This window comes from Lygodium microphyllum, chromosome 3 (assembly GCF_053477565.2).
Source record: "Lygodium microphyllum isolate KBCC chromosome 3, Lygodium_microphyllum_v1.1.10, whole genome shotgun sequence".
In the NCBI taxonomy this organism is placed as follows: domain Eukaryota; kingdom Viridiplantae; phylum Streptophyta; class Polypodiopsida; order Schizaeales; family Lygodiaceae; genus Lygodium; species Lygodium microphyllum.
In genome coordinates this window covers 29,892,573-29,913,581 of record NC_141137.1, presented here as the reverse complement: position 1 = coordinate 29,913,581, position 21,009 = coordinate 29,892,573, and the positions used below count along the sequence as shown (strand labels likewise).

Sequence of the window (21,009 nt, the reverse complement as noted above, 5' to 3'; positions counted from 1 at the left end):
ATTCCTCATTGATTCCAACCAAGTGTTTATTGGTGAGTTCACCCCATCATAGAACTTTGAGACCTGTTGGGGAATACTCATTGTCAGGGCGTATTTTAGCAAGGAGATAAATTTTGAGTATTACACCTCTAGAGACATGCTCAACTATTTCAATTTAAAAAACTCATTCATCTTCTGAGTTATATACGTGGGTGGCATGTACCTTCCTTGCATTGCTTCCTTTAGTTTATCCCAAGTTATTATGATTTTAGTGACTGCTTGGTCTTTACACCGTTGCTTCCACCATAGCCTAGCTTCGCCAGTGAGCTTGAGCTTGGCAATCATAGCTTGGTTCACAGGTGTTGTTCATGCTGTAATGAAATAGTCCTCCATGGTTTCAATCCATATTTCAACATGGGCTTCAAGAGTCTTCGCTTTTCCATCAAATTTCGGTGATTTAATTTTTTTGAGAAGAAACTTATTCTCTTGTGCCTCTACATGGCTTAGTGTGGAAACATGATTCTGGTTCTGTGCTTGGAGTTGTATCTGGTTACCAATTTAAACTTTCCGTATTAGGATTGCATTTACACATCTCTACACAACTTAAATCAATGCGCACATTATTTTCCATCACTACAGTGCAACAAATCGAATGAACATAAAATTCTTATTTATCCATAAAGAAGCATAAGCCTCAAATACAATTATTTGGGAGGAAATAGAGAGTGGATGGGATATTTTTCTTTTCAAGAGGTACATCAACGCTAGGTTAATAATTCCCTTTTGGATTCAACTAAATGAAAAAAACAGTAATATGGATTGGGGGAATGGATTCTTAGGAAGTGGTAAGTCATGGAAAGTTTAGGAAATCCCCGTTTTTGATAGATATGACTTTCATTTTGTCCCATTACTTTAATTCTGTCTTATGGCAAGACTTTGACCACCTCCTCATAGATATAGTGATTATGTTCTACTTGATGTGTCCGATGTGTAGGATCGAGTTCACATGTGCCTCATGGAAGATGAATAACTTGATGATCTTCAGGTCTTCCAACCATTTTAGCCTCTTAAGATTGTTTTGAAGATAGGCGAATCAGTTGGCATCTATGTAGTAGTATCCCGCACTCCAAGTCCAACGTCTTTCCACATACAATGGTGAAGGGTTGTAGAGTCAATCCAGGATCCTCATCAGGTCATATCTTTTGTGATAACTTGAAGAGTTCATAGCCATTCTGAACATGATATGAAATACAAGGAGCCTGCTCCATGCCTCGTAAGTCTGGAAGTGGCAACAATCCACGAGTAAAAGAAAAAATATTTTCTAGTGAAAACATCACTTTACTCTTCTTGATCTATCCTATTTGTTTTATTCATTGGTTGGCTCTAATACCAACTATGATGTGCCCCATACTTGTTGTTGGTCCAAGCATGTTTTTAGCAGAACATCGAGAAACGAGTCTAAGCGATGCCGCCCGGACTCCGATGGATGTTACGGGGTTTGCTACATAGGGTTTCTCGAGTCCACCTCGCAATAGAACGTTCATGGCTGCGAACCCATCCAGACCGACCTAAAATTAGGGTTCGTAGAGGAAGAGGTCTCTTGATAGCATTCTAGCGTCGGGACTTGGAGATCCCACTTCACGAAGAGGTGCCCAAGCCAAACAGACCCGCACCGCACTTGCTTTAAAGAGAACGGAAAATGAGAGGGATGCACTACTCAACCTCTCTGCCCGTAGGGCATAGTCCCATTTGTTAGATATGATCAATGCCCCACCCTCATTAGGTGCTACCAATGATCCATGGTGCTCAAAGTTGTAAGGCCCCCATTATGAGGAGAAGCCAAATGTGAGCCCGGACATTGGTTGAGTCCTGACTTGTATATCAGATGAGGTCTATGTGACCGGATGGCAAAAAGGTGACTGTTGTGGGTCTAATCTTTGGGTTAGACGGAGTGGTTAAGCTGGTAGCAACTCGAGGCACATTGCATTGAGTTGCGTGGTAAGGGAGTTAAAAGGGGCCCCTATTGTGGGGTCCGGGGGCCGCGGAAGCGGCCCCTGGCTGGGGGGTCCCAGGGGGGCCAGCGGCCCCCCTGGCGGGGGTCCGGGGGCAGCGCCCCCGGCCCGATGGTAAAGGGAATATTCCCTGGAATATTCCCTGGCCGACTAGTGGAGGCTCATATGGTAGGTCGGTCAGCAGGCCGACCTAACGACCTTCGCGGGCTATAAAAGCTAAACCCCTTCGCAGCCATCTGACACTCATCTTTCACCCAGTCAGAGTTGTTGTTCCAACTAGCCTTAAGCTCTTCACCTATCTTCTGTCTAGATCGCCATCTAAGCTTCACACAGTGGAAGCGCACGGGTGGACAGAGCCATCTTTGTATCAGTTGTTTGGAGTTAAAGAATTTTACTGATTCTCCTCTTATCTGTTGTGTACTCTCTATCTCTTTCTCAGATTCTGTTCGCTGCGCCGTGTAATATTTTACATGGTATCAGAGCCCAGGGGGCTCTAGAGATCGGAGAGAGTGCAAGAGGCAAAGGCTTCAACAGCAAAGAGAAACGATGTCGACTCCGGGAAGCAGTTCTGGCGCATCAGGAAGCGGTGCAGGAGGTGGTGCTGCTGTACCGGCTATTCAAACACTGAGGATTCGTCCACCAACCTTCAGCGAAGGCAAGTTAGATGGTACAAACTACACCTTGTGGAAGTTCAAAATTACTACTATCCTTGATTCTTATGAGCTTCTGGAGACTGTGCTGGGGACTGACGCAGAACCACAGCCTACCCCCGACCCATCAAATCCTAGTGTGATGATTCCTCCGAATGCAGATCTTCTACGAGCTTGGAAACGAAAGAATGCAGATGCATTGTGTGCCTTAGTTACAAGCTGTTCTGACAGTGTTTTGACTCTGATTCAGCATACAACCAAAGCGTCAGAGGCTTGGAATGTACTAAGGAGTCAGTATGAAACACGAAACCAAACAAGGATTCAAAACTTGGAGAATCAACTAGCAGCGGAGAAGTTTGCTGAAGGAGAGACGGTTGAAGCATTCATCACTCGGATTAAGAATCTGCGCGACCAGATGGCTGGCGCTGGGATACAAAAGACTAGCGAAGAGCTAGCTCGGAGGTGTCTTCGGATTTGTCCACAAAAGTTTGATGGACTAGTAACTGCCCTTAATACTCAGGTGAGACCTCAAGCTTTGACTTTTGAGGAGTTTTGTGCATTATTAATGGAGGAGGAGTTGAGGCTGAAAGCCCGAGAAGGAAGCAACAATGGAGATGCTGCATTCTCTGCCAATGCAAAAGGCAAAGGTGTTTCCTCCACCAAAAATGATGGTGACAAAAAGAAGAAGGGCGGCAAGAAGAAGTTTCAAGGAGAGTGCTTCTACTGTAAGAAGAAAGGACATGCAATTGCAGATTGTCGTGTCAAGAAGGCAGATGAAAAGAATGGTACCCTTAAAAGTAAAGGGAAAGAGACAGCCAATACGGCTGAAGCAGAGTTGGAATTATTCATGGCGACCATTGAGGAAGTGTGCTCCTCGGCGCAAGAAGAATCTACCACTGACTCTTGGGTGTTGGATAGTGGGGCCTCCCGTCACATGACCAACAAGAAAGGTCTATACAGTTCTATGCAGCCTCTACAAGAATCCATCACTGTGACGGTTGGAAATGATGCTAAATGCCCTGCTGCGGGCACAGGTACTATTTCTTTTGTTGCTGCAAATGGTGAAGTCAAAAAGCTTTCAAATGTGTTGTATGTTCCCGAAATCAGGAGAAATCTCTTATCAGTTGCTGCCATAACTGATCTTGGTCATGAAGTAAGGTTCAAGAAGACAGGTGCAGAAATTATTGATAGTGCTGGCACAATTGTTGGCAAAGGAGAAAGGAGGAACAACCTGTATGAGCTAAGTGCTCTTACAGCCACCGCTGGAGTGGGCACAAGTAAGCTTTGGCATGAAAGGTTTGGACACATCGGATTTGCAGTATTGAAGGAGATGCAAAAGCAAGGTATGGTTGCTCACCTACCTACAATAACTGAATTGAAGGAACCATGTGAAGCTTGTATGATGGGCAAGCAACAGAGAAAGGCATTTCCACAAGAAAGCAAGAATAGAGCACATGCTCCTCTAGAGTTGGTGCATGCTGACTTGTGTGGTAAGATGCCTACACAGGCCTTGGGGGGATCTTCTTATTTTATGTTGATTGTCGACGACTACAGTAGGAAGATGTGGGTGTACTTCCTTCGTGATAAGGCTCAAGCTTTTGGTAAGTTTAAAGAATGGCTAATACTTGTTGAGAATGAAACAGGGAAAAGTGTGAAGAAATTTAGAACAGATGGTGGTGGTGAGTTCAACTCAAAGGAGTTTGAAGGCTTTTGCAAGAGCAAAGGGATCAAGCGTCAATTGACGACGCCTCACACACCTCAGCAGAATGGTGTTGTGGAACGCAGGAATCGTACCATTGTGGAGATGGCAAGATGCATGCTAAAGGGCAAGGGATTGCCTAACCATTTTTGGGCTGAAGCTGTTAATACTGCAGTCTACATTCTAAATCGGAGCTACACAAAGGCTCTCAAGGGAAAAACACCTCATGAGGCTTACACTGGTAAGAAACCATCTGTTTCACATTTCAGAATTTTTGGATGTGAATGTTATGCACATGTTCCAGATGAGAAGAGAAACAAGTTACAACCAAAAAGCAGAAAATGTATCTTCTTGGGTTATAGTGATGAGCAGAAGGCTTACAAGTTATATGACCAAGAGGCAAAGAAGATCATCGCGAGCCGTGATGTGGTGTTCAAGGAGGAGCCGCATACAGTGGAGGAGGAGAAGGCAAGGTCTTCCACTTTATCATCAAGCGAAGAAGTAGTCCACTATGAACCTGTCCCGAGAGCTATCCCTATCCTTAAGGAGGAGGAAGCATCATCTTCAGATGATGAGGAAAAAGTTCACCAACCTGACATCACCCCACCGGAAAAGCCATTGCCGCGCTGGGTGAAGCAGCTCTATGACCACAATAATCCTATGCCTGCATCTGTTGAGGAGAAGGCAGACGGACCAAGGAGGTCTCAGAGAATAGAGGAGCAAAGGAGGGCTTCTGCTCACATAGTCAACATGGCCTTGATGGTTGAGATTATGAGAGAAGTAAAGGAGCCAACTGACTTAGAAGAAGCACTTGCAGATCCATCATGGAAGGCTGCTATGCAGGCGGAGTATGACAGCATAATGAAGAATGACACTTGGGAGCTAGTGGATCGGCCAGCAAAGCGGAAGATTATTGGCACCAAGTGGATCTGGAAGGTAAAGTACAAGGCTGATGGTACCTTAGAAAAGTACAAAGCTAGACTGGTTGCCCAAGGATTTTCACAAGTTGAAGGGTTTGATTTTCAAGAGTCATTTGCCCCAACTGCCAGAATGACCACTATTCGCACAGTACTTGCAGTGGCTGCCCACAAGAAGTGGCCAGTGTACCAAATGGATGTTAAGTCAGCGTTCTTAAATGGTGACCTCAAGGAGGAGGTGTACGTGGCTCAGCCACCAGGGTTTGAGGCCCCCCATTCTGAGAACAAAGTGTGTAAACTGAAGAAGGCATTGTATGGGCTGAAACAAGCCCCCAGAGCATGGTACCAGCGGATAGATAGGTTCTTTTTAAACCTAAACTTCAAAAGATGTGCCTCAGATGCTAACTTGTATGTTTACAGGGATGGTAAAAAGTCTGTAGTGATTGTCCTATATGTGGACGACCTTCTTATTACAGGTGACTATGAAGATATGATCAACCAAACTCGAAAGGCTTTGAGTTTTGAGTTTGAAATGACAGACTTGGGCTTGCTGCACTATTGTTTGGGGATTGAAGTCTGGCAAGAGCCAGGAAAGATCTTCATCTCTCAGAAGAAGTATGCATGGGAGATCTTGAAGGCATTTGGCATGACCGAGTGCAAGGAGATAGCTACACCTATGGAGGTGAATGTAAAGTTATCCGTTGAGGATACATCAGCACTAGCAGACATTGGGAGGTATAGGAGGTTGGTCGGCAGTCTAATCTACTTGTGTAACACCAGACCAGATATCAGTTTTGCTGTTGGTGTTTTGAGCAGGTTCTCAAACAAACCTCATGAGAGTCATTGGAAGGCTGGGATGCGGGTGCTCAGATACTTGAAGAAAACTCTTGACTATGGTATCACATACAGTTTCGGAACTTCTCTTGTGGGGAACTGTGACTCAGATTGGGCAGGAGACATTGATTCCAGGAAGTCAGTTTCTGGTTATTGTTTCTCTTTGGGTTCAGGAATTTTCTCTTGGATTAGTAAGAAGCAACCAACAGTGGCATTGTCTTCTACCGAAGCAGAGTACAAGGCAGCTTGTTTTGCTGCATGTGAGGCCGTATGGTTGAGAAGGATTCTATGGCATATGGGAGTGCAGGATGAAGAACCAACTGTGCTGAGATGTGACAATCAGAGTTGCATCGCCATTGCCAAAAATCCAGTGTTTCATGCACGCACCAAACATATAGAGACCCAGTATCACTATGTGCGTGATTTGATGGAGGATGGGATAGTGGAATTGGTCTACTGTCCAACAGAGGAGAATGGAGCAGATATCTTCACCAAAGCACTTACGAAGGATCTGCTTCAAGTTCATCTTCAGAGACTCGGCATTGGGCCGAGGAGATAGTTCACCTATGGGTGGACATTGAGGGGGGGTGTTAGATATGATCAATGCCCCACCCTCATTAGGTGCTACCAATGATCCATGGTGCTCAAAGTTGTAAGGCCCCCATTATGAGGAGAAGCCAAATGTGAGCCCGGACATTGGTTGAGTCCTGACTTGTATATCAGATGAGGTCTATGTGACCGGATGGCAAAAAGGTGACTGTTGTGGGTCTAATCTTTGGGTTAGACGGAGTGGTTAAGCTGGTAGCAACTCGAGGCACATTGCATTGAGTTGCGTGGTAAGGGAGTTAAAAGGGGCCCCTATTGTGGGGTCCGGGGGCCGCGGAAGCGGCCCCTGGCTGGGGGGTCCCAGGGGGGCCAGCGGCCCCCCTGGCGGGGGTCCGGGGGCAGCGCCCCCGGCCCGATGGTAAAGGGAATATTCCCTGGAATATTCCCTGGCCGACTAGTGGAGGCTCATATGGTAGGTCGGTCAGCAGGCCGACCTAACGACCTTCGCGGGCTATAAAAGCTAAACCCCTTTGCAGCCATCTGACACTCATCTTTCACCCAGTCAGAGTTGTTGTTCCAACTAGCCTTAAGCTCTTCACCTATCTTCTGTCTAGATCGCCATCTAAGCTTCACACAGTGGAAGCGCACGGGTGGACAGAGCCATCTTTGTATCAGTTGTTTGGAGTTAAAGAATTTTACTGATTCTCCTCTTATCTGTTGTGTACTCTCTATCTCTTTCTCAGATTCTGTTCGCTGCGCCGTGTAATATTTTACACCATTCTGGTCCCCTAAAATGGCATGAATCCAATTCTAACTTATCAATACTTATAGGTCCTATGACTGTAGAGCCTTGTGAGGAGCCTTCCAATTCTCTGGGACCACCCTTCTGTAGGATGGACCCATCGGGGGGTTTCACCCACGTGCTTCCCTCATTAGGCATTCTTTAGTTATCTAATTAGGTCCTACCACATTTATGTGCAACATTTAAAATCTGCTTCCTTAATTAAGCCTTTTAGGAAATAGGGTTCATTTGCATAACTTATGGCACTGACACAAAAACAGTTTAGAGAGTGAGAGCAGAATTTAGGTGATGGGAAGTGCTTAAAAATAGCTAAAAATTATGAATATCAAGGGAAAAATATTCAATGTCAAAGGCGGCGGCTCGATCTAGGACGATTTTAAGCATCAAAGTGCTTTAAAGGCACCTTAGCGACACTTGTTGATTTTTCATAATTTTTCAGACAGTCATGCGGGTTGACACGAGCTAATAGCCAATGCGGGGTGCTAATCCGGACGCCCAGGATTTTTCAAAGCTCAATTCCGAGTCCGGACGGGGAAATAGCCACAAAGTGGGCAAGATTTGAAAAGGTGGACCAAAGTTTGGCCAAAGTGGGCATGACCCTTGGGAGCCCAAGAAATTTTATGCAACATGAAAGATAGCATCAAATCGTGGTGAGAAAAAGAAGAGGATGAAGGCGCCATCACGTCCGATTTTTGCGCTCCATGGATGATGATGCTCCCTCCTGCCTGTGAGCAACCCCCCCAATCGACATTGGGCATTGATTCCCCTCTGAACCCTGACTCTATCGCCGCCCTTCGCTCGCGCAATGATGCTCTCTTTGAAGATCTCTGATTTCAGTCTTTCTCTCTCCTCCCTCTCTCTCTTCTAAAGGCAAGTTCATGTGAGAGAAGAAGGAAGAAGAAAGAATGATGGAGGCTTGTCCCGCATGGATCGGATTGCTCCACGGGCTGGAAATGGTGATTGGTGATTGTGCTGGACATGAAGTGCTGCTGATTTCCAAATTTGCAGCCATGGACATGAAACCCGAAACATGCAAATAAGCGGTAATTTAAAATTTTCAAAGGAAATTTGAGATTCTATAGCTTTTGATTGATGAAATGTTGTTCATGTGGGCTAAAAATTATTCATGTTGCTGTTTTCCATGAGTTCTTGCTGGTCATAATCAGAGAATCAGAAAAATATGTATCTTGTGGTTCAAAATAATACATTAAAACACGTAAAACATGAAAAATCAAGGGAAAATGATGGTTTTTTGGCATAAAAATGGGGAAGTAAATAGGAACATCAACTAAACTTTCATTTTTCTGCAAGAAGGAACTAAGGGCCGCAACCCATAACCTATTTTGAATTTTCAGTAATTAAATAATGCAGGAAAATAAGGGAAAATACAAGAAAAGGGTGGAAAAACCCTAAAAAATAGGGAAAAAATATATTTTGGGTTCCGAAAAATAAGGATAAATAAGAACAATGTTTGTGAATGTTTGTGGGGACTGAAGCATGAGGATTTGCCTCATTTCAACCCCACCTTCTTGTTCTAGTGTGTCTTTTTCTGCTTTCTACACATAAAATGATGTCAAAATACCCTATAAACCTATCCAACGATGCAATATTTAAACGGGGAAGGGTAGAGGAGTTGAAATATGTCTAAATGCCGTGTGAGATTATGGGAAAGTTGCTGATTTCTATGCATAGCATTTAGGACGGATGATAATTAAAATTAAGAGCTTAGTAGCACGAGGATCACCTCGGTGCTAGGCCCATGCAACGAAGCACGAACGGTAGTTGGAAACCATTAAAAGAATGTTTTTGCACTTGTGCACGATACTGTTTTACTAAATGTTTGAGCACTAGGCATCCACCAAAAGCATGGAGCAGGAAAAAGAATTTAGAAAATATCAGTGACCAGCTCCTGGACATGCATTGCAATTGGTTTATTAGAACATGACCTACGATGAGAGGCAGTGAGGTACCCATGTTGTAGGCTAGTCGTGGGGTCTAGGGAAAAGAGAAGTAAGGACAATGGTACATTCCTGGACACGCTTATTTGGTACCTTGAGTGGACTCTTGTGCGAAATGTTTAGATGTTGAGTGACGCATCGAGGGGCCAATCCCCAAGGTGTAGGAGAGTCGCAGAGGGTTGACGGCATTCAGCCGTAGGAGGAACCCCATGTGTATGTGATTCGAGCCTTTTGGCTATGTAAAAGGGACTCCCTCTGAGGAGTAATATTGGGTTAGGATCAGTTGGACTACAACGTATTACAAACGCAATGTTTAGGAAGGCAGAGATTTTGATAAACGCTCCTGGCCGCGAGGCCGAGGGGTTGTCTTGTGCGTAGTGACGAGGCACGGCTAGTGCATGAGCCAGTGCCGGCCCGTTTTTAGGTCCATCAGTGGTGCGTCTGCCGGGAGCCGCTTAAAAGTGGCGGTTCTCGAATCCTGGTTGTTTAGGGACCAACTAGCAGTTTATGCCAAAGGATAGTGAGATTGATCCGTTATTTATTGATAAGCATCGTCTAGGAGAAATCCAAAAGCAAGAAAGAGACGAAAGAGCTAGGCGACGTGCTGAAATTTTTAGGAGATATTCCCCTAAGCGTAGCGGTACTGAACCCTTACGAGGGAGTGGATCTAGTGGTCTTGGGGCCACAAGCAGTAAGTTGGGAGAAGGTGGAAGCTCTAGTGCTCCCCTTTCTGCCATAAGCCAGTCTACATCAAGTACGGGAGGTGTAACCCCACCGTCCCCTATTCCTAGTGCAAATCCAATCTTTGTCATGACACAGCCTATTGCAATTCCAGTAGGAACGACGGATTTGCCGGCTCTAGGTTACCCGCTACCCATTTTTAATGGGTTAGTTGAGGAAGATGCTGAACTCCACATTAGGGAGTTTCAAAAGCTGATGTTTAACTGTCGCATCCAAGAAGAAGGAAATTTAATGATGTTCTTCAACATGACTCTCAAAGGAAGAGCCGCTATATGGTATCATGGTTTAGAAGTTGGAACCATATTGAACATTGATGCATTTTATGGAGCTTTTCAAAGGGAGTTTTCCCCTGAAAGGGGTGGGCAATATTGGTTGCGTGTACTCAACGTGACTCGCCAAGAACCACACGAGGATATTCGTGCTTATGCGAAGAAGATAAAAGAGGTTTTCCGTAAGTTGGACACCTCTATTCCTATCCCCGCAGCTGCCCAATTGCAATATTTCCTTCATGGTTTGGACTTTAATATCCAATTGCAGTTGAGTAGTGTCCCCTTGGGGGATATAGATACTGCCATTACACGAGCACAAGAGGTGGAATCCCGACTACAAGTGGCCTATGCTTCTCGAGGCAATTCGAACATGGGTTTAGTATTGGGAAACAATATGGAAATGGCCAATGGTAGTAGTGGCCAAGGGATAGCAATGGCTAACCCTAATGGGAGAGGGAACATGATACAGAATGTGCCTTTATTACCAGCTCCCCTTAGCATATCGATGCCTACGGGCAGTCAAATGGCTCCAAGTGGTGGAGGCCAGGCGGTCAATTCTAACACCATGCCGGTGGCTCAACAACCTGTGCCTAATCGAATTGTTGGGCCGATGGAACGACATGGTAATGACCAAGGCTATGAGTCGAGTTCTTCCAATGTTCTTGGCGAGGTTAAGGACATGATGAAGCATTATACCGACATGATTACAGAGCAGTATCGACAAATAGCCGTTGATGTCAACTTCCTTAAAAAACAACAAAATTTGATAGGAAATAGATACCCAAAGGAGGGTGCACCTTCGAGGTTTAGTTGCAAATGGTGTGGTGGGCAGCACTATCCAAGGAATTGCCCGAATGTTAAGTGCAACATCTGTGGAAAATCTGGCCATTTAGCAGCTACTTGCTGGAGTAAGATCAGTTCCCTCCAACGAGGAAGTCGGCAACCAGGGCCTGTTAATCATCGTGCCCAAGGAAATGATTCCCAGCGAGAGGACGGGCCTAAACAAATACTTCAATGACCAAAGACTACAGTGGAGGAGCTACCAAGTGGTAGTGGGGTTAGTTTGATTGAGGCTGTACGCGTTAACGATGCTGAAACCTCTAATCTGCGAGCTGTTCTTACAAGAGGTCAAAAGGGTAGAGAAGCCGACAAGAATAAGCTTGTCGACGGAAACCCTAAACAAGGCGACAAAGGAACGCAAGTTTTGGATCCTGCCATGGAAGGGGGACCTTTGAAGCCCGTAGAGAGTAAAGCCGATAAGGAACCACCAAAGAAGAAGGTGAAAGTTAAGAAAGAGGCAATAAAGCCAGTTTAGCGACCTAAAGAGCGGATGGTTTGGCGTGAAAAGCGAGCTCTATCGAACTATCATGAATTCGATTTGGCGAGCTCTCTTTGCGAAGTCAAGCCGGATGTGAATCTGTTACAGCTTATTAAGCTTTCCCCAGGAGTACGTAAGGAATTTAGAAAGATTCTACGTACCGGGTATATCGTAGAACCTTTGGGTATTGCGCGAGTTGGTGATGACTGGTTCGAGCATGCTGAGAAGCATTGCCCAAGGTTTGCAGCCTATGTCGATGGGATATTAGTAGATTATGCCATTGTCGACACGGGATCATCTGTTAACATTATGAGTTCTGAACTAATGGAAAGGTTGGGTCTAGCGATCCAGAAAGATACCTCCACAATTCTCAGAATGGCAGATGATAGTTTGAGACAGTCGGAAGGCTGCATTACTAAGGTCCATGTCACTGTTGCAAATGTAGAATGCCTGTTGGACTTTAGGGTGATTCGTTTTGCAGGCCGTCCAAGTTACCAAGTATTACTTGGACGACCTTGGATCTTGCAAGCGGACTGCCAAGTGGATATACTCGCCGGTCAACTAATATTCGGTAGAGGTGCCCAGCGTGTGGTGGTTGATGCTTATCCTGAGTCCCCCCAGAGTGAGAGAGCTCCTCTATCTTCTACAGAATTGGAGACACTAGAAGATTTATCTGCCAGTGAGACATCATCGAGTGATGAGTCCAAAGAGGGATCCACCACGGAAGACATCTATCAAATCACTTTGAATGAGCCGATAGAGGGCCAAGAGCGTATAAGAGATGCAGATGTTATGGAGCTAGACCTTGGTACGCCTGATGATTCGCGGCCAATCAAATTAGGTTCTATGCTCAGCACAACAAAAAGGGAGGACTATGTGGCCTTGATCCAGGAATTCCGTGATATCTTTGCCTGGAGTTATGATGAGTTGAGAGGCATCCCTCCTAGTCTTGCTGTTCATACAATTCCGTTGAAAGAGGGCAGTCGTCCTGTACGGCAGAAAGTAAGGCATATGCCTTTCGAACTGAGGGACGGCTTGTTTGAAGAGTTACAGAAGCTTCGAAAAGCGGGTTTGATTTTTCCTGTGCAACACACGGAATGGTGTTCGCCAATTGTGATTAGAAAGAAGAAGAATAATCAAATCCGTTTATGTGTAGACTTTAGGGAGCTGAATAAGCAGATAGTTAAGGACTACTACCCGTTGCCATTTATTGACCAGATTTTGGATCAATTAGCGGGTAGGGAGATATATTCGTTTATGGATTGCTTTGCAGGTTACAACCAAATGGCAATTGCAGAAGAGGATAAGTTGAAAACAACTTTTATCACTGTATTTGGTACTTTTGCGTACCATGTGATGGCCTTTTGGTTTATGCAATACGCCTGGTTCGTGGCAACGAACAGCAGATAAGACATTCGGTGACATATCCCCTGAAGAGTTGAAGGTGTTTATTGATGACTTAGGGGCTGCCACCGTGAGAGAGAGGCAGTTGATCATTCTAAGAAAATGCTTTGAGCGCTGTAGACAATTTTGCATCGCCCTAAACCCACGGAAGTGTGTTTTTGGAGTACCTTATGGGCTATTGCTGGGTCATGTGGTTAGTTCGGTAGGAATTGCGACAGACCCCGAGAAGGTCAAAGTTATAGTTGCCATGGGTCCACCACGCACTCCGAAAGAGGTTCATAGCTTTCTGTCTTCGGTTGGTTACTATCGTAATTTCATCAATGCCTTAGCAGAAAGAACATTGCCGCTTACAAATTTATTGTCCTTTAGCTGTTTGTTTGAATGGGGTGACCCTTGTAAGGTAGCATTCAAGGATGTGAAACAAGAGCTAGCAAGAGCGCCCGTTTTAAAAGCACCTAAAAGAGGAGAGGTGTTCTATATATTTTCGGCAGCCATCATGTATAGTATCAGCTGCTGTTTAGCCCAAATTTGGGAAGAGAAGTGGTACCACCCGATTGCTTTTGCTAGTCGGAAGCTGGGGGTATCCGAAATCAATTATACCTACATGGAGAAGCTGTGTCTAGCGATGGTCTTTGGGACCAAGAAATTTAGGCATTATATTCTCTATGAGAAAGTCGTGCTTTATACGAAGGCAGAGGGGCTTCGATTATTGATGAATAAGCTACAGCTGCCTGATCGTCTAGCAAAGTGGTTGATCACTTTGCAGGAATTTTATTATGAAATCAAGAGTAAGCCACCAAGGTTGCAAGGCATCGTGGAATGTCTTGTGGACTTTGGGGAGCCGAAAGAATCTGTGGCTGAAGGTAGTGACATGGAGTTGTTATTTAAAATAGATACGGCATCTATTCCCTCCTGGTATGCTACAATAACGCATTATTTATCAACAGGAGAGGCGGGATCCGAATTATCTAAAGCTGAGAGAAGGAAAATTAAGCAGCAAGCGTTAAAGTTTGCTTTGATCGCAGGTACATTATATCGGTAAGGGGTTGATGACATCTATCGCCGGTGTGTGATGCCTGACGAGGTGCCATTCATTTTGGAAGAGTGCCATGATTCTGCTTGCGGTGGCCATTTTGCTGGATGGCTTACAGCACAAAAGGCTTTAAGAGCAGGTTATTGGTGGCTTGCCATCTTCCAGGATGCGTTTGCGTATGTTAAGAGATGCGATATTTGCCAACGACATGATAGTCGAGAGAATAGGAAACGACCACTCACCCCTATTATGGCGATACTTCCATTTGAGAAGTGGGGAATAGACTTTGTGGGTCCTATTACTCCGTCGTCAACTACGCAAAAGAGGTACATCATTGTCGCAACTGACTACTTCACAAAGTGGTCAGAAGCACGTGCAACAAGGAAAGATGATGCTAAAGAAACTGCTAGTTTCCTTTTAGAGCAGATAATATGCCGGTTTGGTCCGCCGAAAGAATTAGTGTCGGATCGCGGAACCCATTTCCTGAATAAGGTGATTAAAGGTTTGACAGAGATGTGGCAAATCAAGCATAACAAGACAACTCCATATAATCCGCAAGCTAATGGGCAAGTTGAAAGCACCAACAAGCAGCTTGTGGGCATCCTGTCCAAAATTGTGTCGGAAAAGAAACGGGATTGGGATAAAAAGTTATACGTGGCAGTGTGGGCCTATAATACGACTTTCAAACGAGCCACTGGCCATACCCCGTTCAAGCTAGTATATGGAGAGGAGTGTGTCTTGCCTTTAGAGATTGAGCTGCCAACTATTCGGTTTGCCCTCAATCATTCTTTGAGTGATGAAGACGCACTTTTTGAGCGCTTGACGATACTGGCACATTTAGATGAGCTTAAGCTACAGAGCTTATTGCACCAAGAAGTGGCGAAGTGCCGAATGAAGCAGCTACACGACCTCAAAGCCAAGAAATACACCTTCAAGAAAGGACAGCTTGTTCTGTATTATGACGCACGACGTGAATTATTTCCAGGCAAGCTAGAGCCCAAATGGGATGGGCCCTATAGGATCGTTAGAATAGGAAAGAATAAATCCACAGTTTTGTTAGCTGACCTTGAGGGGATAGAATTTAAAAATAAGGTTAATCTTAATAAGATTAAACCTTATTATTTCTGATTGCACTAATACTATGACTGCCTTGCAGGTCTAGGCGAGATCGATCAAATATCTGCAAGGAAATCGTGATAGAGGTTGATAGGTCGTCTGATCCCTTATTTAGAACACCCATATTTGGAATAGAGGTATCATCAGGGAAAGCTCATTTGGTGGAGCAAAGGATACAAGATGATTGAGCAAGAAGGCGGGACATTTATTTGGGAGATCAAGGTCTTCTGCCATCACTGCTTACAAATTTTGACGAGCATCCCTGTTGAATTCAATGATGATGGAGGGATGGAGCCTACAGTCTACCCGTTGAATATGCTGAATTTCGATTACCATAATTCGGAGTAGAGTTCAGGATGGCGGGATATGTAAACTCTTTATGGACGTACACCTTGTACTTTGATGGGGCGTCCAGGGGTGCATGCAAAAAAGGAAGTATAGGAGTTGTCATCCGAGACCCCCAATGACGCATTGTCATGAAGTTAGCTGCTTATCTCGGGGCGAATTTTACCAATGATATGGCAGAATACAAAGCCCTGATTATGGGTTTGAATATTGCAAAGAAGGGTGGTATTCGTCAGTTATTGGTGAAAGGGGACTCTCAGTTGGTTTTAAATCAACTCAATGGGACATACATGGTACGGAACCCCATCCTTTGTATGTACCATCATACTGCCATAGCCCTGCTAGACGAATTTGATAGAGTGACTTTCCAGCTGATTCCACGGAATTGGAATCAGTTTGCCGATTCTTTGGCTAATTTCGCGTATGGAGAAGATCTCTTCTTCAATTGTGGCCCTTGTCCCGATATATCTATTGATGGTGAGACAAGACCTTGTCATTTGTGGGGTATGCTTTCTGAACATGCCCTTTTTGGCAGACGATGGTTGATTTGGGTGATGCAGAGGGTAAGAGAGACTCATCTGCCTTTATTATCTTGGACCCATAGACTGATTCGACGACATGTGATGCGAATACCTCTTGCAATATACGCAGGAGGGATAGGTCATAATCTAATGCACCTAGTCTAGGGGCTATGAGCCTTTGTTCCCCTGGGAATGGTATGCTTTGATGTCTATCATGGTTGTTTCCAGGAGGATGTTATGCGTAGTATTGTTTGATTTCATTAGGCCAAGAGGGCCGATTCATTTTTGTAGCAAAGTCATGTCTGGTTTCATTAGGCCAAGAGGGCCATTTGCCTGTCTAGTGCGGGTGCGTTTAATCGGGTTTTTGTTTTAAGTGTTGTGCTGGACAGATTCCGTGGTTCATGGAGCCTGGAGGAGCCTTTGCTGTGATGGAAGCTTCTTGTGGCCAATCCAGGTGATACCTCTCCTTTACGAGTACCTTTCTTTCCTATTATATGTGTATTTGTGCTTGTCGAGGGGATACATTTTTGTTGGGGACCGGCAACCAAGGCATGAAGTCCCAGGTTTAGGCTAAGTAAGTTTGTGGGAGGTCAGAGTAGTCACTGCCTCCTGTAAAGACATTGTCAGGCATTGAAAGACCTGTTTTTAGAAGGAAGTCCTAGTGGCCCTGTCCTGCTAGCCTGCTAGGCAGCCGTTCTAGGAGTTCTTGTTAGTAGTGAGGCTGTTAGAGAAGCCTGCCAGAAGAGAATAATGATGATGTCAAGAAATTTTGTACATCCTAAAAGATGAATATAAATACGAAGGTGTGTAAAAAGGGGTTCTAACCCCTATCCCAAGAAAAGAAAAGAAATGAAAATATATAAGCAGTTGATCATTGCCTTGCGAAGGCTTGGTAGGTTCCTGGGGACGAATCAGACTCGGGGCCGATACCTTGTCTTCCTAGGGGTGGCTTCTTGCTGGAAAAAAAAAATGACAAAACAAGGAAGGTTGGAGCGAAAATAAAAGTGAGCATTAGAAAAGGATTAAGTGTCGCCTTGCGAGGGCTTGGTAGGTTCTTGGGTGCCGAGACAGGTCCTGAGGCCGATGCCCTGTTCTCCTTGGGTCACTACGCTCAGCTCCCTCCTTTTTACATGCCCAAGTCTGTTTATCCAAAAAAAACCCTAAAAGAAGAAATGTACTGAAAGAAAATACTCCTTGATCAGGCTATAGGAGTCCTCGCCTAGTAGGAGCTCCTCGTTGTGTTGTCTTTAGTTGGTAAGTAGTGGAGACTACCACTTAGGGCAACCTCTTTGATAGGTTCTTTTTAGTTTGGCTGTGTTGGAGCACCTGGTTAGTGACTCACTTTGGATCTTTTATTAGATGATGCTAGGCCTACTCCTTGTGGCTGTCATGCCTTGGTTCTGTCCAGGGGTAGGGGGAGCATTGTGCTGAGTTTTATTATATAATTGTTTTGTATCAGTTTGATGCTTCTTTCGTTGTTTTGGTGCAGATATGTTCGTGGATTCGACGGGTTGAGTCGCCCTATCCCGTGGTCGCCAATGAGAGTGGAATTTAGGTGACGGGAAGTGCTTAAAAATAGCTAAAAATTATGAATATCAAGGGAAAAATATTCAATGTCAAAGGCGGCGGCTCGATCTAGGACGATTTTAAGCGTCAAAGTGCTTTAAAGGCGCCCGAGCGACACTTGTTGATTTTTCATAATTTTTCAGAAAGTCGTGCGCATTGACACAAGCTGCTAGCCAATGCGGGGTGCTAAGCCGGACGCCCAGGATTTTTCAGAGCTCAATTCCGAGTCCGGACGGGGAAATAGCCACAAAGTGGGCAAGATTTGAAAAGGTGGACCAAAGTTTGGCCAAAGTGGGCATGACCCTTGGGAGCCCAAGAAATTTTATGCAACATGAAAGATAGCATCAAATCGTGGTGAGAAAAAGAAGAGGATGAAGGCGCCATCACGTCCGATTTTTGCGCTCCATGGATGATGATGCTCCCTCCTGCCTGTGAGCAACCCCCCCAATCGACATTGGGCATTGATTCCCCTCTGAACCCTGACTCTATCGCCGCCCTTCGCTCGCACAATGATGCTCTCTTTGAAGATCTCTGATTTCAGTCTTTCTCTCTCCTCCGTCTCTCTCTTCTAAAGGCAAGTTCATATGGGGAGAAGAAGGAACACTACAACACAATGCCGCCATACACGCGTCCATTACACGCGAAAAGTTACGGGCGCGTGTATGGTCGTTTATACTTACAGCAATATTGGGCGCGTGTATACATGCATGTAACAGCGTGTGTATAATTGCATGTGAGGGCGCGTGTATTTGCGCGTTAAGTCTGTCATAATACACACTCTGTTACACGCGACACAGAGCCTAACTACAGAAATCCATTTCTTTTCAAAACAGAAAACCATTAAGTTTTAAAAATGTCATTGTGCATTGCAGTGTTTACAAACCATTACAAAATCCCACTACATGCACTTACAACAACGTAATATATTGAAAAATATATCTTCATATGGTTATTGAAAGACAAAGTATACAATAGAAATGTCATGAATTTGGAACAATACAGTGATGGATTGGTTAGGGTTCGATCTCATCTTCAATAAGATCCATCCTTGCCAAACGATCAACATCAATATCCATTTGATCAATTTGTAAGGCTACGATTAAATTTATTCTACTATCGCTATTTTGCCCATTGATAATGGTACCGATGCCTTGATCATTCTCATCATCATCACCATCATCCTCAATGGAAGGGTCATCCTCATGATCATGAGAAATGGCACGCTCATCCTCATTATCATGATCATCTACATTGGCATGTTCGACATCATCTTCTTTGCGGCTTGCCACATCCTCCATATGCTCCATATCAGTGAATGTATTATACATTACTTTGGAACGTGGTGCAACAGGGATGACATACCACCATTTACTGTCATGCACCATTGGCAGATAGATAACCTACTCAAATACACATAATTCATTAATTAATTAGCATATCAAAAGTCAAGGGGTGCGCGAGCTTAGATATATATGTACATGAAACACATTTGTAAAAAAATGCATACCTGCTCACATTGTTGTGGCAATACGAGCCTATCTTTCTTTGTTTGCCAAAACTTTGTAGAGTCAATAGTTACATAGCCACTTGCATGGCGTTTTATCGTTGCATTAGGCCCTTTTTCCACCACGTTCATTTGCCATTTGACATCCAAAACATACACAAAGAAGCGGCGAAAGTCAAGTCTGTATATGTCTTGGATTGTGCCACAATAATCATCCATTTTTCCATTGGCTCCCTCAAAGCTACTAATGACACCGCAATCTTGTGTATTCCTCTTTTCATCTATTCTTTGTGTTCGAAAATGCTTGCCTTCACACCATATAGCATTGAACATAGTGCACTGGACCAAAATATAAGCAATATCTATGTAAGCAATTAATGTGAATAAATATGAAAAGCCAATCACTTACAAAGAATGCAAATTTACATTTGTTCTATGTACCTTTAACATGCATCCTCGTGCATACTCCCATTCTTCCACCGTGATATGCAGCCCCTCATCTCTCTCTGCTCTCTCCATTTCCTCATGCAACCAATCAACATGAATATCATTCGGAAGTGTTGCTAGATGCTTAGGGTACGCCTTACGAGAGCCATGTTGCCTCCGAAAGAGAGCTCTGTCTGCTTGCCTTTTTGTCTTTGCATCCTCGTATCTTGTAACCCATCTGCTCATCACATCACTATTAAGGATGCAAGTGAAATTAAGATCATCAATCAATGTTCTCTCAATTACTTTGCTCTGTCCTTTTCCTTGAGGCACAATAGACGTCATCCTCAAGTCCTCTTCATTGCTCCATAGTCGCGGCAAAGAGCTATCCACCTGATCAAGAAATTCTGATATATATACAAGAGACTCTTGTATCAACCAACCCTCAACCATGCTTCCTTCGGGCCTTGCACTTTGCCTCACAAAGTCTTTTAAGGTCTTCATGAAGCGCTCTAGGAAGAACATCCAACGGGCATGCACAGTGCCACATAAAGCAATTTCATCCACTAAATGCACAATGAGATGTAGTTGACTTGTGAGAATGGTTCGCGGAAAAGTCTCCTCTACCATACAAACCACCTCCACTGCCATAACACGCGCATCATCCAATGTGGCTGGATCAATTGCTTTGGAACTAACATATCTAAAAAATAAATGCACAGTACGTTATACCTCATGCACATTCATTTTGAAAGGTATAATGAAGGGTGATCTTACATGGGATTTACATACCTCACAAGCTCGCCCATCTTATAAATACATCTTTTCAAACTCCTGTCTGCACAATGGTCGATGCTAGTAGGTAGTATGAACTGCGCACATAAGAGCACATGTATATTTGGGTTAGGGCATTACAAAATTTAATTTCAACCTACAATAATTGGAAAACACTTACTTGGAGCATCGTGTGCCAATCGTGGGACTTCAACCCATGTAGTTGCTCAACCCCTCTTTTCTTAGTGGTTGTAAACGCTCCCTTCAACGATCTCATGCATCCAGTGGGAGTACGCAAAGTGGTGATGGCTTGCTTTACCTGCTTCTCCTCCTTCTTTGATATAATCCAGGGAGCAGGCGGAAGACGAACGTGCCCACCCTCCTCTCGTGGCCAAGCTTGACGCATACGTCCTGCGACCTGCAAGTCCTCCCGTACGCTAACATTGTCTCTTTTACCAATAACATGTTCCCAAATACTAGATCCCACATTCTTGAAGATGTGCATGGGATCAAGAAGATGGTTGATCTTGAGATGGGTCCAATATGGTAGCCGGAAAAAAATGGAGTACCTACACAAGGGATTGCAGACTGTCAT

General features: G+C 44.4%; 1 protein-coding gene across 1 annotated transcript in view; it reads right to left on the bottom strand.

The window, feature by feature from the left end:
- The window catches only part of LOC148038187 (uncharacterized), an 84,001-nt gene that overhangs the window by 61,882 nt on the left and 1,110 nt on the right, over nucleotides 1-21,009 (bottom strand). The gene's annotated exons all lie outside the window — the stretch shown is intronic.